Genomic DNA, 15,843 nt, shown 5'->3' on the forward strand with positions numbered 1-15,843 from the left:
TTCGCCTCTTAGAAGAATGGTTAGGGGTTTTGCTATTTTGGCGTAATCTTTTATGAACCGCCTATAATAACCTGTCATGCCCAAAAAGGAACGGAGATCTTTTAATGTTTTTGGGACTGGAAATTTTGTAATCGCTTTTATTTTATCTATGTTGGTTTTTACTCCATTTTCTGATATTGTGTACCCCAAGAAGTCTACTTCGTTTTTAAAAAAATGGCATTTCTCTATTTGAACCCTCATATTTGCGTTTTGTAGCGTTGAAAATACTCTTTCCAAGTTTTTGCCGTGCTCCACTTCGTTTTTGCTAAAGACTATAATATCATCAACGTATACATAGCAAATTTTCCCTATGTATTCTCTCAATATGTCGTCTAACGCTCTTTGAAAAATGGAAGGGGAATTTTTCAAACCGAATGGGAGTCTCGTAAATTCATATTTTCCGCCATTTACCGCGAATGCTGTTTTTTCTATGTCTGTATCTTTCAGTGGTATTTGATGAAAACCGCTCTTGAGATCTAATACCGAAAAATATTTGTTGTCCCCGAGCTGCGCAATAATTTCTCCAATTTCGGGTATGGGATACCGATCTGAGATAGTAACTTCATTAAGTTTCCTATAATCAATTACTAATCTGTACTTTTTTTCTTCGGACTGGCCGGACTTTTTCGGAACTACCCAGACTGGTGCATTATATGGTGATCTTGAAGGTCTTATAATACCATCTCTTAGCATCTCAGTTATTTGTTTTTCTACCTCTTGTTTGAGTGATATTGGGTATGGGTAATGTTTTCCGTAAACTGGAGAATCTGATGAAGTTCTGATCTCACCTACTACTTTAGTTGTGTATGCTAACTTTGAATCGGGATCTGCGAAGAGGATTTTGTGGCTTTGTACGAGGAGTTTTATTATTGATTTTTGTGACTCGGTCATATGGCTGACTTGCGGTCCAATTGTATTTACTGCTTGTGTCGCTAGTTGATGAATTTTAATTTTGCGTTTATTTCCGAGAATTAATATATCATTTTTTACATCTATTATTGCTCCTAGTCTTTTCATTGTGTCATTGCCCAAGATACCATGAAAGGTTTTCAGGGTGTCTAGTAAAAAGAATTTCATGGGTGTATCCGAAATATTAGCGAGCTTAAGTATTGCGTGTTGTGTTATTTTATTGTTACCACCGACTGAACTAACTGAAAAAGTGTTCTCATTTGGCTTTGGATTTGGTACTAATTGATTTTGAATATAATTTTGATTAGAGCCCGTGTCGATTAAGAATTTTAGAATTTTTCCGTTCCCCGTGGTTACTTTAAAGTAAGGTAGTGAGGAACGATTTATTCTAAAAAATAAAGTTCTGACATATCTATGTATTCTTGTTGTTCGTTATCGCTTTGCCATACATATTCCTCCTGAAGTTCGTTAACGTTATTTTCTTCTGCCAACTGATAATACTCTTGTTCTGAACTTGATGAAGCTTCATCTGAATTTTGCTGCGCGTTACTTCCTGTCTCTGGTTGAATATGGAACTGTCTTGGCATCTTATTATTATTTGGGGCATTAGCGGTGCTGAGAGGTCTTTTCCCTGCATAATCATTATTTGCTGGTTTGTTCATATAATTTATATGACGTGATCGAACTGACTGATCTACGTCCATAGGTACCGGTTTCGGTTGTGGTCGTGGCGGAGGTTTTGGTATGTTATAGGACGCTACTACACCGGATTGGTTTGTATAAGGTTGACTATAAGATTTGAATTGGTTAGTTTGAGTAATTAGGGGTTTTCCGGATTGGTTTGGGTTATGGTAGAGATGCGGATGGAAATTTTGTTTGACGGCTACCATCCGATATGGTTGTTGAGGTTTAGGTGGTAGCATGGGTGCCCTCCCTAAATACGGAGTTTTTGGTGTCTGGTTATTCCTAGCATTTTGATTCTCTAGCAGACTGCATAAATGTAGAGCGTGTCCTAAGTCATGTGGTTCTTTAATGGCCAGCAATTGTGCCAGGTTTCCATTAAGTCCTCTGACAAAAGTGTCTAAGGCTTTTTCCCTATACATGGCTGTCAGAGATTGTATAGTTTCTTGTGAGGCATCTAAGCTGCCAATTTGGTTCAGAATTAGTGATAATTGTTGATAGACTGCCTGATAATATTCATCTATAGTATTGTTACCTTGGTTAAGAGCATATAGTTGATATTCTAAGGTCTTTAAGTCGCGCTTGTCGGCGAAATGCGCTGTTAGGCATTTTGAAATAGCTGTCCAATCTAAGGGGGTATTATATGATTCTAATACTGCGTCCGCTTGACCAGTAATTTTGTTACGGATTGCTAAAAGAATTCCATAATATTTTGGTGAACCAATTCTGTTTTCATAGATTTTTAACACCCTCTCGACACTTTTCCTCCATGATGAATATTCACTTTTGTTTCCTGAAAAGTCTCTAAGTGTCCGAACAATGTCTGGTAATTTATCTAACTCACTAAGATTGTGCGTTAATTCTCTTTTAATTGTTTGGTCTGTATATTTGGAAAAATCTTTATTTGGATTAAGTATTTCCTTTACTAGTTTACTGAGATTTGTCTCTAAGATTGTTTTTATTTTTTCCTCAATGTCCCTCTCGGTCATGATTCGTGTGTTTATTTGTGTGGAACTGGCTGATGAGGGTCCGGTAAGATTCGCGAGTCTGTCTGCCAAATCTTGTTCGGTCATTTTGGGTATGGATATATGAGCAGCGAAAAGTTTAATTTAATTTTTTAATTTTAGTTATTCAGAATTCGGAAGTTGTCTTCTAAGAATTAGGGTGTGCGATTTTTTATTACCTTTGTAATTATTGTGTGGGAATTTTTATTTTCCCTATATTTTGGATTTTTTTCTTTTTAACTCACTAAAATATGTCTTCTACACTTTATATTTGGGTAAAACTTTTTCTTCTTTGAATATTTTTCGATTAAATATTTTTTATGTTTTTGTTAATAAATTGCTTAAAACTATTCTTACAGTAGTAACATATCTCGGCGTGCTCTCGTGATGACAGGCTCGGCAGATTCCGTTTTATCCCACTCTGCAACGATCTCTCCTGAGTGTGAGTTTACTAAGGGGCCTTCTCTGTACCTTAATTCACGTTCCCTTCGAACGGATACTAAAGGGATCACGGCGATAAAATTTGGCCTGATTATTCCACCGGGTACAAGTCCTGTTTTTTTTTTTCAGGAGTGACAATTTGCGGCGTTTTTTAAACGGCACTTTTGCACTTCCGAATCTCGGTATTTTTGGTTTTTTACTTCTCACTGATTAGGCGGAGGTTTGAAACGAAACGTCAGAATTTTTTACTTTCTGAACTTCGCGAGACGCGGAACTTGTTATCCTTTCGCGGTTTTAATCAGGTCCCTGTTCGGGCGCCAGTTAAAAGATTGATTATGATTTTTATATAAAAAAATCTAACTTTTCTTTATTGAGTTGGATTAAGAACTAACTTACTTAGATTAAACAATTGTTTTTATAGCTACGCGTCGCTCCATCGCTGCCGCCGTCTCTGCCGCTGTTGATGTTTCTGCTGACGTTCTTTCATATTATTGGTTGCTGCTCTTGGTCGCCGTCGCCGTTGGCCAAACTTAATTGTAATTGGCCAGTGCATTTTAATTATAGTTTTTGTTGTATGCACTAAGTTGAGTTCGATCAACTTTGGAAATTGGCTATTCTGCATTCCCACGATCGCTGACCAAAAGGTGCAAGCTAAGTTCGTTAGAACTTTATTGAGAGCATTGCTTTGCTGTTAGTTGTGCAATTAATGCTCTCTTCTTCGGTTTGGGAAATTCTATTATTGAGGGCATTGCTTTGCTGTTTGTTGTGCAATCAATGCTTACTCATTTCCTCTGTCTGAGAAATTGTATTATTTTGGGTGTTAACTCTTCCCTCCTTAAACGCGACTGTCCTCGGTCGCAACGTAGTAGAGTACAGGTCCGGAGTGCGTGGGCTTTTCTTGCGTTTCTGGCACGGAAACTGGTGTCCTTTCCGTTGACCTACGTCTTCGTAGGAGTTCCGTGATTGATCCTATTATAAGTAGTAGTAGGATGATGGCGGATCCGTAGCTAACGGAAGATTCTATGGTTGCCTTGCTTCTTAATTTTTCCAGCGCTTTTGTGTTGTTAATGTTGAGTTCCTTGACCATTTGTAGTGAGAGAACTTCCTCTAACTTAGTCTTTTCGCCCAATAGTTGGAATAACGGAGGTTCTGGTTCGACTACGTTGATTTCCTTTGACTTGAAGATGGTTTCACCAATTGTTACCGTCGAATTACGATATTGTATTATGAAAGAGCCTTGCAGTTGTAGAAGTTTTTCATCTAGTGAGACTGGTCCATTGAAGTTGTTTAGCAGGATGGTGCCTGGTAGTATTTCTTCGAAATCCGGTATATGTTGATTGTTGATCATCTTACATTCTGGTTCTCGAAGGTTTAATAGAGCGTTTACGCAAGTATCATTGCTTAAATCTAACAAATTTTCTGAATTACAAATTGTCTTATCATTATAGGATTCACAAGGTTTAATTATTGCCAATAATTGTCTCTTACATTCTAAAAAATTTTCATATTTTATATCATTGATTATTTGGGCTTTTTTTATTGCTTTAATTTTTAAAGTTCTACAATTATCTGATTCAATGGTTGGTAAGCTAATAATGTAAATAAGGTCGTTGCCATTTGTGGCTAACTTGATTCGAGCAAATTCCAATAATTCTTCTATGTTAAAAAATAAGTTATTTTCTTTTTTAAAAATTTCTTCCACTATTTTGGTTTCTGTGTTTGTAAGTACAAATGAATTTATTGTATTAGATTTGGCCCATGTAATTGCGTATATTATGTTAATTATTTCTTCTTTTATTAATTGAATTTTATACTTTAAAATATTTGCTTTCTGATTTATGATTTCTTCCGAGCTCTGGGTAATTTTCAACATTGCATTAGTAGCGTTAGTAAGTTGGTTTATTTTTTGATTAATTAATCTGTTAATTACTACTTGTCTATTGTTGTTTTCTAGCTGCTCATTTATCTTGTCTTCTAAGATCTGATAGTCGTGGTGATCTGGCGATCCCGCCAGCCATTTCCATGCAGTACCTATTGCTTCTATTGCCCTTTTTTGTCTTTTTTGAGTTTGGAGTATGCGTAAATCCGTTTGGATTTGTTTTAGTTCATAGGAAAGATATGGGTGTAATGGATGAGATGGGGTGAGTGAATGAAATGATTCTTCTAACTTCGCCAGAGTTTCTTCATAGCTTTGTAGGTTAAAGATGTGGATGATTTTAAATGTTCCGTCTTGTTTAGCCGCTAATCCGGTTTCGAGTGAGATGATTTGTGAATTGGAATAGTCGAGGACTGTAGTTATTCCCAAGCATGTTGGTAAAAATAATCTGAAAAATTATGTTCTTATATTATTTTTATGTATGATTTTTCCGGTTTGTGTTTTAATGGTGGTCGTTCTATTTTCCGCTACTTTCTCGGTTTTGTATCTAGGTGTAAGTTTAGTTCCTAATCTTTTATCTATTTTTACATGTACAGTTTCGCCTGGCTTAAAAAGTTTTGGTAATATTTTTCCTTGATTATGGTATTCGAGGTCGGCTGTTTGTTTATTTTTAATTTTCTTTTTTATTTCTTCTCGTTTCTTTTCTATGTCTTCTGTTGAACTAGAGATTGTGCTTCTGAAAAATATGTCTATGGGTCTTTCTTTTGTTACAGAATGTATCGATTTATTATATTCTTGAACTGCTTTAAAGATTAAATCTTCAAATGATATGCTCCCGTTGTCTTTTTTGAGACACCGCATGATTTCAGATAGGGTTGAATGAAACCTTTCTATTTGTCCGTTACTTGTCGATGCGTACGGTGCGGTGGTGTGTAATGATATTTTGAGTTCATCTTCTAACATAAACTTTATTGCTGCTGAGCCAAATGATCGTTCGTTGTCCATTATTATCCATTTCGGCATACCGAAAGCAATTAACATTTCCCTCAACGGATTTTTAATATCTTCAGATGCTCTTGACTCTAAAATTTTTACTTGAACATATTTTGAAAACTTGTCAATTCCCGTTAAGACTCTATGTTTTTCGGTAATATAAATATCTATGTGAACTATTTCTCCTGGGTAATTAGGAATAGGGGTCGGTTGGATTTCTCCTTTTGGGGGGTGTCTATCGTATTTTGATTCTTTACAAGTTTGACAGGCTTGAACTATTGCTTGGATTTTCTTGGTAAGTTGTGGAAAGAAATAATTCTTCAAAATTTGTAATTTGTTCTCTTTTGCATCTCTATGGGCTCGTTTATGTTCGAGGGTAATTATTTCGTTTTGTTGGGACTCCGAAGTTACGTCGTCTATTTCGTTTTGAGTAAACCTTACCTTGTATGATTTAAAATAGGTAGGGTAAATGTTTTGAATTTTTCCCATTACCTCTTCGGATGTAATGATTCCGTTTATAAGCTTAGGATCAAGTTTACTAGTTAAAATTGCAATAAGTTTTTCTTCCGTGTAAGATTTTTGTTTAATTATGTGTCTGTGGTATGTTGGGAATGGCATTTCGAAGCTATAGGATTCTGTATCGGCAGTCAGTAATAATAATTGGTTTTTAAATACGTTAATTGGAGCTTCTACTGAAAATATGAGGTTGTGTGACGAGCTTTCGTCGCTATTGGCTGATGCTGAGGAGCTGATTGAGTTAATTTCTGCGGGGGCCCGGGACAACGCGTCCGCTACCACATTAGCTTACTCCGGGCTTGTACCTGATCTCGTGGTTATACTCGCCAATGAGGTCTCTCCAGCGTTTAAGCTTAGCGTTATGGTTATTTACGCTATTCGAAAAGCTCAAGGGTTGGTGATCCGTGTATATTACCACTTTTGAATACCCGTAAAGATAATGTCTTAAACTTTGGAGCGCCCAAACGATCGCGAGCATCTCTCTTTCGTTAGTTGCGTAGTTCTCTTCAGTCTTTGACAGGGTGCGTGAAATGAACGTTATTGGCCTATGATTTCTTCCAATACTGCGCCTATTGCGTAATTTGAAGCGTCAGTAGTCAGAGAGTATTTTTAAGTTTATCGAATGCTGTAATCGCGTCATTGCTCAAGTTGATAGCAGTTTTGCTTGACTTGGTCTTATATATACGACCTTCTTCGCCTCTTAGAAGAATGGTTAGGGGTTTTGCTATTTTGGCGTAATCTTTTATGAACCGCCTATAATAACCTGTCATGCCCAAAAAGGAACGGAGATCTTTTAATGTTTTTGGGACTGGAAATTTTGTAATCGCTTTTATTTTATCTATGTTTGTTTTTACTCCATTTTCTGATATTGTGTACCCCAAGAAGTCTACTTCGTTTTTAAAAAAATGGCATTTCTCTATTTGAACCCTCATATTTGCGTTTTGTAGCGTTGAAAATACTCTTTCCAAGTTTTTGCCGTGCTCCACTTCGTTTTTGCTAAAGACTATAATATCATCAACGTATACATAGCAAATTTTCCCTATGTATTCTCTCAATATGTCGTCTAACGCTCTTTGAAAAATGGAAGGGGAATTTTTCAAACCGAATGGGAGTCTCGTAAATTCATATTTTCCGCCATTTACCGCGAATGCTGTTTTTTCTATGTCTGTATCTTTCAGTGGTATTTGATGAAAACCGCTCTTAAGATCTAATACCGAAAAATATTTGTTGTCCCCGAGCTGCGCAATAATTTCTCCAATTTGGGGTATGGGATACCGATCTGAGATAGTAACTTCATTAAGTTTCCTATAATCAATTACTAATCTGTACTTTTTTTCTTCGGACTGGCCGGACTTTTTCGAAACTACCCAGACTGGTTCATTATATGGTGATCTTGAAGGTCTTATAATACCATCTCTTAGCATCTCAGTTATTTGTTTTTCTACCTCCTGTTTGAGTGATATTGGGTATGGGTAATGTTTTCCGTAAACTGGAGAATCTGATGAAGTTCTGATCTCACCTACTACTTTAGTTGTGTATGCTAACTTTGAATCGGGATCTGCGAAGAGGATTTTGTGGCTTTGTACGAGGAGTTCTATTATTGATTTTTGTGACTCGGTCATATGGCTGACTTCCGGTACAATTGTATTTACTGCTTGTGTCGCTAGTTGATGAATATTAATTTTGCGTTTATTTCCGAGAATTAATATATCATTTTTTACATCTATTATTGCTCCTAGTCTTTTCATTGTGTCATTGCCCAAGATACCATGAAAGGTTTTCAGGGTGTCTAGTAAAAAGAATTTCATGGGTGTATCCGAAATATTAGCGAGCTTAAGTATTGCGTGTTGTGTTATTTTATTGTTACCACCGACTGAACTAACTGAAAAAGTGTTCTCATTTGGCTTTGGATTTGGTACTAATTGATTTTGAATATAATTTTGATTAGAGCCCGTGTCGATTAAGAATTTTAGAATTTTTCCGTTCCCCGTGGTTACTTTAAAGTAAGGTAGTGAGGAACGATTTATTCTAAAAAATAAAGTTCTGACATATCTATGTATTCTTGTTGTTCGTTATCGCTTTGCCATACATATTCCTCCTGAAGTTCGTTAACGTTATTTTCTTCTGCCAACTGATAATACTCTTGTTCTGAACTTGATGAAGCTTCATCTGAATTTTGCTGCGCGTTACTTCCTGTCTCTGGTTGAATATGGAACTGTCTTGGCATCTTATTATTATTTGGGGCATTAGCGGTGCTGAGAGGTCTTTTCCCTGCATAATCATTATTTGCTGGTTTGTTCATATAATTTATATGACGTGATCGAACTGACTGATCTACGTCCATAGGTACCGGTTTCGGTTGTGGTCGTGGCGGAGGTTTTGGTATGTTATTGGACGCTACTACACCGGATTGGTTTGTATAAGGTTGACTATAAGATTTGAATTGGTTAGTTTGAGTAGTTAGGGGTTTTCCGGATTGGTTTGGGTTATGGTAGAGATGCGGATGGAAATTTTGTTTGACGGCTACCATCCGATATGGTTGTTGAGGTTTAGGTGGTAGCATGGGTGCCCTCCCTAAATACGGAGTTTTTGGTGTCTGGTTATTCCTAGCATTTTGATTCTCTAGCAGACTGCATAAATGTAGAGCGTGTCCTAAGTCATGTGGTTCTTTAATGGCCAGCAATTGTGCCAGGTTTCCATTAAGTCCTCTGACAAAAGTGTCTAAGGCTTTTTCCCTATACATGGCTGTCAGAGATTGTATAGTTTCTTGTGAGGCATCTAAGCTGCCAATTTGGTTCAGAATTAGTGATAATTGTTGATAGACTGCCTGATAATATTCATCTATAGTATTGTTACCTTGGTTAAGAGCATATAGTTGATATTCTAAGGTCTTTAAGTCGCGCTTGTCGGCGAAATGCGCTGTTAGGCATTTTGAAATAGCTGTCCAATCTAAGGGGGTATTATATGATTCTAATACTGCGTCCGCTTGACCAGTAATTTTGTTACGGATTGCTAAAAGAATTCCATAATATTTTGGTGAACCAATTCTGTTTTCATAGATTTTTAACACCCTCTCGACACTTTTCCTCCATGATGAATATTCACTTTTGTTTCCTGAAAAGTCTCTAAGTGTCCGAACAATGTCTGGTAATTTATCTAACTCACTAAGATTGTGCGTTAATTCTCTTTTAATTGTTTGGTCTGTATATTTGGAAAAATCTTTATTTGGATTAAGTATTTCCTTTACTAGTTTACTGAGATTTGTCTCTAAGATTGTTTTTATTTTTCCCTCAATGTCCCTCTCGGTCATGATTCGTGTGTTTATTTGTGTGGAACTGGCTGATGAGGGTCCGGTAAGATTCGCGAGTCTGTCTGCCAAATCTTGTTCGGTCATTTTGGGTATGGATATATGAGCAGCGAAAAGTTTAATTTAATTTTTTAATTTTAGTTATTTAGAATTCGGAAGTTGTCTTCTAAGAATTAGGGTGTGCGATTTTTTATTACCTTTGTAATTATTGTGTGGGAATTTTTATTTTCCCTATATTTTGGATTTTTTTCTTTTTAACTTACTAAAATATGTCTTCTACACTTTATATTTGGGTAAAACTTTTTCTTCTTTGAATATTTTTCGATTAAATATTTTTTATGTTTTTGTTAATAAATTGCTTAAAACTATTCTTACAGTAGTAACATATCTCGGCGTGCTCTCGTGATGACAGGCTCGGCAGATTCCCACTCTGCAACGATCTCTCCTGAGTGTGAGTTTACTAAGGGGCCTTCTCTGTACCTTAATTCACGTTCCATTCGAACGGATACTAAAGGGATCACGGCGATAAAATTTGGCCTGATTATTCCACCGGGTACAAGTCCTGTTTTTTTTCAGGAGTGACAATTTGCGGCGTTTTTTAAACGGCACTTTTGCACTTCCGAATCTCGGTATTTTTGGTTTTTTACTTCTCACTGATAAGGCGGAGGTTTGAAACGAAACGTCAGAATTTTTTACTTTCTGATCTCCGCGAGACGCGGAACTTGTTATCCTTTCGCGGTTTTAATCAGGTCCCTGCTCGGGCGCCAGTTAATAGATTGATTATGATTTTGATAAAAAAATCAAACCTTTCTTTATTGAGTTGGATTAAGAACTAACTTACTTAGGTTAGACAATTGTTTTTATAGCTACGCGTCGCTCCATCGCTGCCGCCGTCTCTGCCGCTGTTGATGTTTCTGCTGACGTTCTTTCATATTATTGGTTGCTGCTCTTGGTCGCCGTCGCCGTTGGCCAAACTTAATTGTAATTGGCCAGTGCATTTTAATTATAGTTTTTGTTGTATGCACTAAGTTGAGTTCGATCAACTTTGGAAATTGGCTATTCTGCATTCCCACGATCGCTGACCAAAAGGTGCAAGCTAAGTTCGTTAGAACTTTATTGAGAGCATTGCTTTGCTGTTAGTTGTGCAATTAATGCTCTCTTCTTCGGTTTGGGAAATTCTATTATTGAGGGCATTGCTTTGCTGTTTGTTGTGCAATCAATGCTTACTCATTTCCTCTGTCTGAGAAATTGTATTATTTTGGGTGTTAACTCATATAAATGCGAAGCTTATTATTGATTGACATAACATGTATATTTAAATTAGTTTCAATTACTTCATATATGATCGTTTGCAGGAAATAAACTATGATTCACCAAGAGGAGGTGTGTCCGTTATAACTGAAAAAGGAGACATAACAACATCATACCTATTGATTCAACGTGCAAGAATTGCTGATTCAGGAAAATATTCTTGCTTACCATCAAACGCAAACCCAATGTCTGTTAATGTTCACATTTTAAAGGGTAAATACAAAATAAAAGGTTTAATAATTTCATTAATTGAAAATTCATTATACCAAGTGATCATCCAGCAGCAGTACAAAAATCGTCTAATTTAATTTCAGGCTCTCTAAGTGTGTTAATTCTGCCCCTATTAGTAACCTATTTAGTATTATAAGTACAATGATTTTGTTATTAATTATAATTGTGATTAAACATTTGAGAAAAAGAATATATATTTAATTAAAATAATTCAAATATTTATTGTTCCAGTGTTAAAAAAAATGTGTCATCAAATCCCTATATATATTGTGGTCATTGAAAAGTAATTTACAGGTCGAAAATAGCGTTTATACATTCTTGTGATACTAAACTCAACATCAGTTGAGTTGATCTGTTTGCCTGTTTAACAGTTCTTCTTAAGCTCGAAAACTCAGAAACTGATAACAGGCAACAACTAGAAAGTGGGATTGAACATGTTATCTTTAGGGGAAAAGTAACGGCAGGCTCTTAAAACCTTGTGAAACTAGATAAAATAATCGAAAACTGAGAGTTAATTTTATAAGCAAGAGTTTTCTATTCACTATTTAAAGGTACCCAAGATGGCATGGTCTTCTATTCAACCCACTTGTCAGTCTTGCGCAAAATATCAAAGCTGTGGGCCGTTCGTTTTAAATTAGCTCTTTCAACCTGACAGTTTTGATCATAGCACCGTCAAAACAAGATGCATCGTCCCTCCAAAACGGTACTTGGATTAATCTGTAACGAGGCTGTTTTGACAACCCTCAGCTGTTTAGATCAGCTGTTATCGGAAAGTGGATGGTGGATGTGCTCTGTGGAAATCGGAGTTTCACATTTTCAAAAATCCGAACGTTTATTCTCAGGAATGGACTGTGGGGGTAGAGGGTTGCACCGAAAAAACATCGGCTAACTAATACGCCACAGGAGAGGGACTTGTGTAAAATTGTTTTAGGGGGCTCAAAAAAAACACTAAATTATTGTTGAATCAGAAATTGATATCTTATTTTGTTGTTGCCCTAATGAAAAAACATTCATTACTGTAAAGCTCAAAATTAATCCTTTCGGTTGCATGCCATCATTGAAAGAGAACGTTGATCTCAATTCCAGTACTTGCTCACTATTAATGGTTTAATTTAAATTAGTAAATAGCTATATAAAACGCTCTATAGTTCACCCTTTATTTTGGCGCAGATTATTTATTGAAAAATTATAAATTTGCATTAAAAATACAAAATCGTTAGTCGATAATTCTTTGAATTTGTCGTCGCACTGTTTCCTTCTTCTAGCTAGTCGCTCTTACCGCCTTCGCACTTCGATCGCTTCTATCGCTCGTGAGGTAACCATGACCAACTTGGAAAAACCCGCAACCACTCCTATGTACAAAGATCTTTATTTGCAATCACTTATGCTATGTAAGTGCAATGTTTCTCGACTAGTCATTCAAACTAATGTAATCATCTGAGCGATTTGGAATTCCTAGAAAACATGACCTCTGCATCGATTGTCTCGGCAGTGATCATTGCATCGCTCAGTGCCCATTAAAGAGTCATGTTGCATTATGACAAGGACCTTTCGGCCATCGGAGAACCAGCAGCCGCGCAGCTAATTATGGTTTTAGTCAGGGATGAATCAGGAACGTACAGACCTTAAAGGGCATTCTTGGATGTCGGTTCCAAAATTAGTCTCATCAACGAGGAATTCGGCCAAAAACTTCGCTTAAGCTTGCAAAAATCAACCTGGGAATTCGTAGGAGATTCTTTGAACAACATTAATCACTTGGTTCTCACTGCAATTTCGCTTTATAAAGCACAATTCGTATCAGCGGTACGCAGAAATCGACGTTTCTAGTTGGAACCTACCGAACAATACACATTGAGCGGATAATAAATTCCGTCGAATTGATCTTCTGCTTGGTCTTCTATCATTCAGTTGCCTTAGACCAAATCAAACCTCACTTGCCAATATTCCAAAAAACATATTTCGGCTGGGCGGTCGCTGTTCGATGCCAACAAATGCAGTCACACTCTTCCTGTTTCTTGTACAACAACATCACATCACCTACAAACGTTCCAACTAAATATTTCCACGTACGGAACTGCCACCGCGCCGTGTTTTGCAGTGCTGTACATACATGTACATACATCACAGATCAGCAATATTCAACTGCACTGATTTTGTGATTCTTCTGTCAGAGCATATGGATGTTGCGTTTACGTACGTACCGAAGTTACGTCACCGTTCGATTGTGGACATCGAAATCTCGAGTTGCCCCTGTAAAGAAGCAATCGCTTCCGATACTGGATTTATGCACCGCGCACTTACTCGTTCAGGTTTTTAACAAAAGGACTTTTCGTAAATAGCTCAATAACATCTTACTTGTGATCAGACTCGCAAATAGTACTCTTTGGCTCCATCAGCACTCAGTCACCCTCTCAACATTTGCATCAGAGATATAGAGTTGACTTCTGTCGGCAAATGGAGATTTGTGCCCACTCAATGCAATCCTGCTGACATTGTGTCCCGAGGGTGCACGGTAACCGAACTGGACTCATCGATTTGGTTCGCCGGCCCAACATTCTTATATGAAAACAACAGCAAGAAAACACATCTAAATGCATTATATGGAATCTTCAGGACTACTCCTTTTCAAAAGAACTTCGACTCATAAGATAACAACAAGTAATTAAAGGCTCTTTAAAATTTCGTTTTTAGATACCTCAACAGGCCACGATCTTGTTAAGGTCGGTGGCAGACCAGACTATGCCAATCTTCCCGAAAGCGAGCAACATCCACTCCCAGCAAATCTTCAATGATGCTCAAATATGTGAACCTGCATACTCTCAACGTTCATACCGCCACATTGCTCTATCTCATCGTAAAGGCTGTGCGCATCAAGGGGTCACAGATTTGACTTAGGAATTCAATTTTGGCAGCGTTAATGAGATTTTCTGAGCGCCTCTAACCAACTGTGCGGCTTAATGAATTTTCTGTTCGACAAGAAAACTCAAACTCAAACTCAATTCTGACTTCATCGAATTCCAATTCCTCCCTCTTAGGGCACCACACTTTGGTGGGATCTGGGAACCTGCAGTAAAGAGCGCAAAAAACCTTGTAACGAACCGACTTTTCGTTATTCTGTTCGCTTCGAATACCAAATTAATACAAACGGGACCGCCCAATTGACCTGCAAGAACGCACAGAAAATTGGGGAATGCAGCCTCGCTATGCTCCTTGCTACGATGACCTGGTTCTGCTCCTTGCCTAAATCCTCAAAACCGGGGTCCTTTCCTCTTGAAATTTGGTGAGCAGCCATTCTAGGACTCTCAGGACTCTCAACTCATAGTCGCTCCAAGACCTGTACAATTCTCGCAAGACGATACGGCGTTCGCCGTCCCTAGCCAAGCGATTTTTGTAGCAATGCATCTAGTTCTTCCGAGACCACGGTTCCTCGTCGAAGGATTTTTTTGTGCAACTCTACCTGACACAACAGGCAAAACTACAAGCTCAAATCGAGGCAGAAGTTGTACAAAGCGCCTAGACTTACCCGTGTGATGCGTTAAGGACCTCAGATACGATTGTCTCGATTCGGAGACTTCAAACTCTAAGTACCGAACGTCTAGCAAGCCTTTATCCTCGTTATCTTGTAGCTTTTGAGTTTATTAATCCTATTTCCCCAGAGCGAATTCGCCCACCCAACATGTTTCCCCCCAACACGTTTCTTTTCGTCGTCTAGTCACATTATTTTGTTCCGAACTGTGTCCAGTTGGCCTAGCGTGATGTTGTCATCTGATGGTAGTGATGTTCTGTAGTTTGACCGATATGCCGATATTTCAAGTATTTTCTGCCCATTGATCGACACTTTCGTCCAGTGCCAATCGACCTCTTATATATCGAACCACCCCCATCCCTGAGCATATGGAGACTTTACACAATGATATGGTAAGAGCAATTTCTTACTGATTTGTTATTGTTTACTTATTGTATTTTTCGATTCATAGCAGGGCCAGGACTGCACGTATATCCTTTTCTGCCCATTCATAACTCTCTTGCGACATTCTGCATCAAATTGGCAAGTGGTTTGTTTACCTGCAAACCCGTTCTTATTTAAGTTCTCTCATTTCAGATTGCCGGTATAACAGCACTGTCTTTTTATAAATTACTATTGTGCCCGTTTGTGAGTGTGCACATCATTTACGTGTTTTTCCGCATGTGAATGCTAGTGGGAGGCTTTCGTGGTCTGCGTATGAGTCACAATGACCGGCAGTTATGAAACCTGGCAGCAGGTATAAAATGCAACCCCGCATTGTTTAAGCAACGCAATTTAAAACAGAATGTCTTTGCTTAACAAAAACACTCCATGTGCCAGCCACTCAGGTGGAAATCCACCCGTGGGAACACCAACGACTAGGGCATGGATTCTGGAGGCCCAAGAAAACGTTCCTATTTAATAGCCCTATTCTATTATCAAAAATAACATAACACAACACTGAATTTAGTATTTTGATCAGACCTATAATCTGGTCACATTTGAATTTGCCTCTTTCCTTTTTTCACGA

This window comes from Drosophila gunungcola, unplaced genomic scaffold, assembly GCF_025200985.1.
Source record: "Drosophila gunungcola strain Sukarami unplaced genomic scaffold, Dgunungcola_SK_2 000058F, whole genome shotgun sequence".
NCBI lineage: Eukaryota > Metazoa > Arthropoda > Insecta > Diptera > Drosophilidae > Drosophila > Drosophila gunungcola.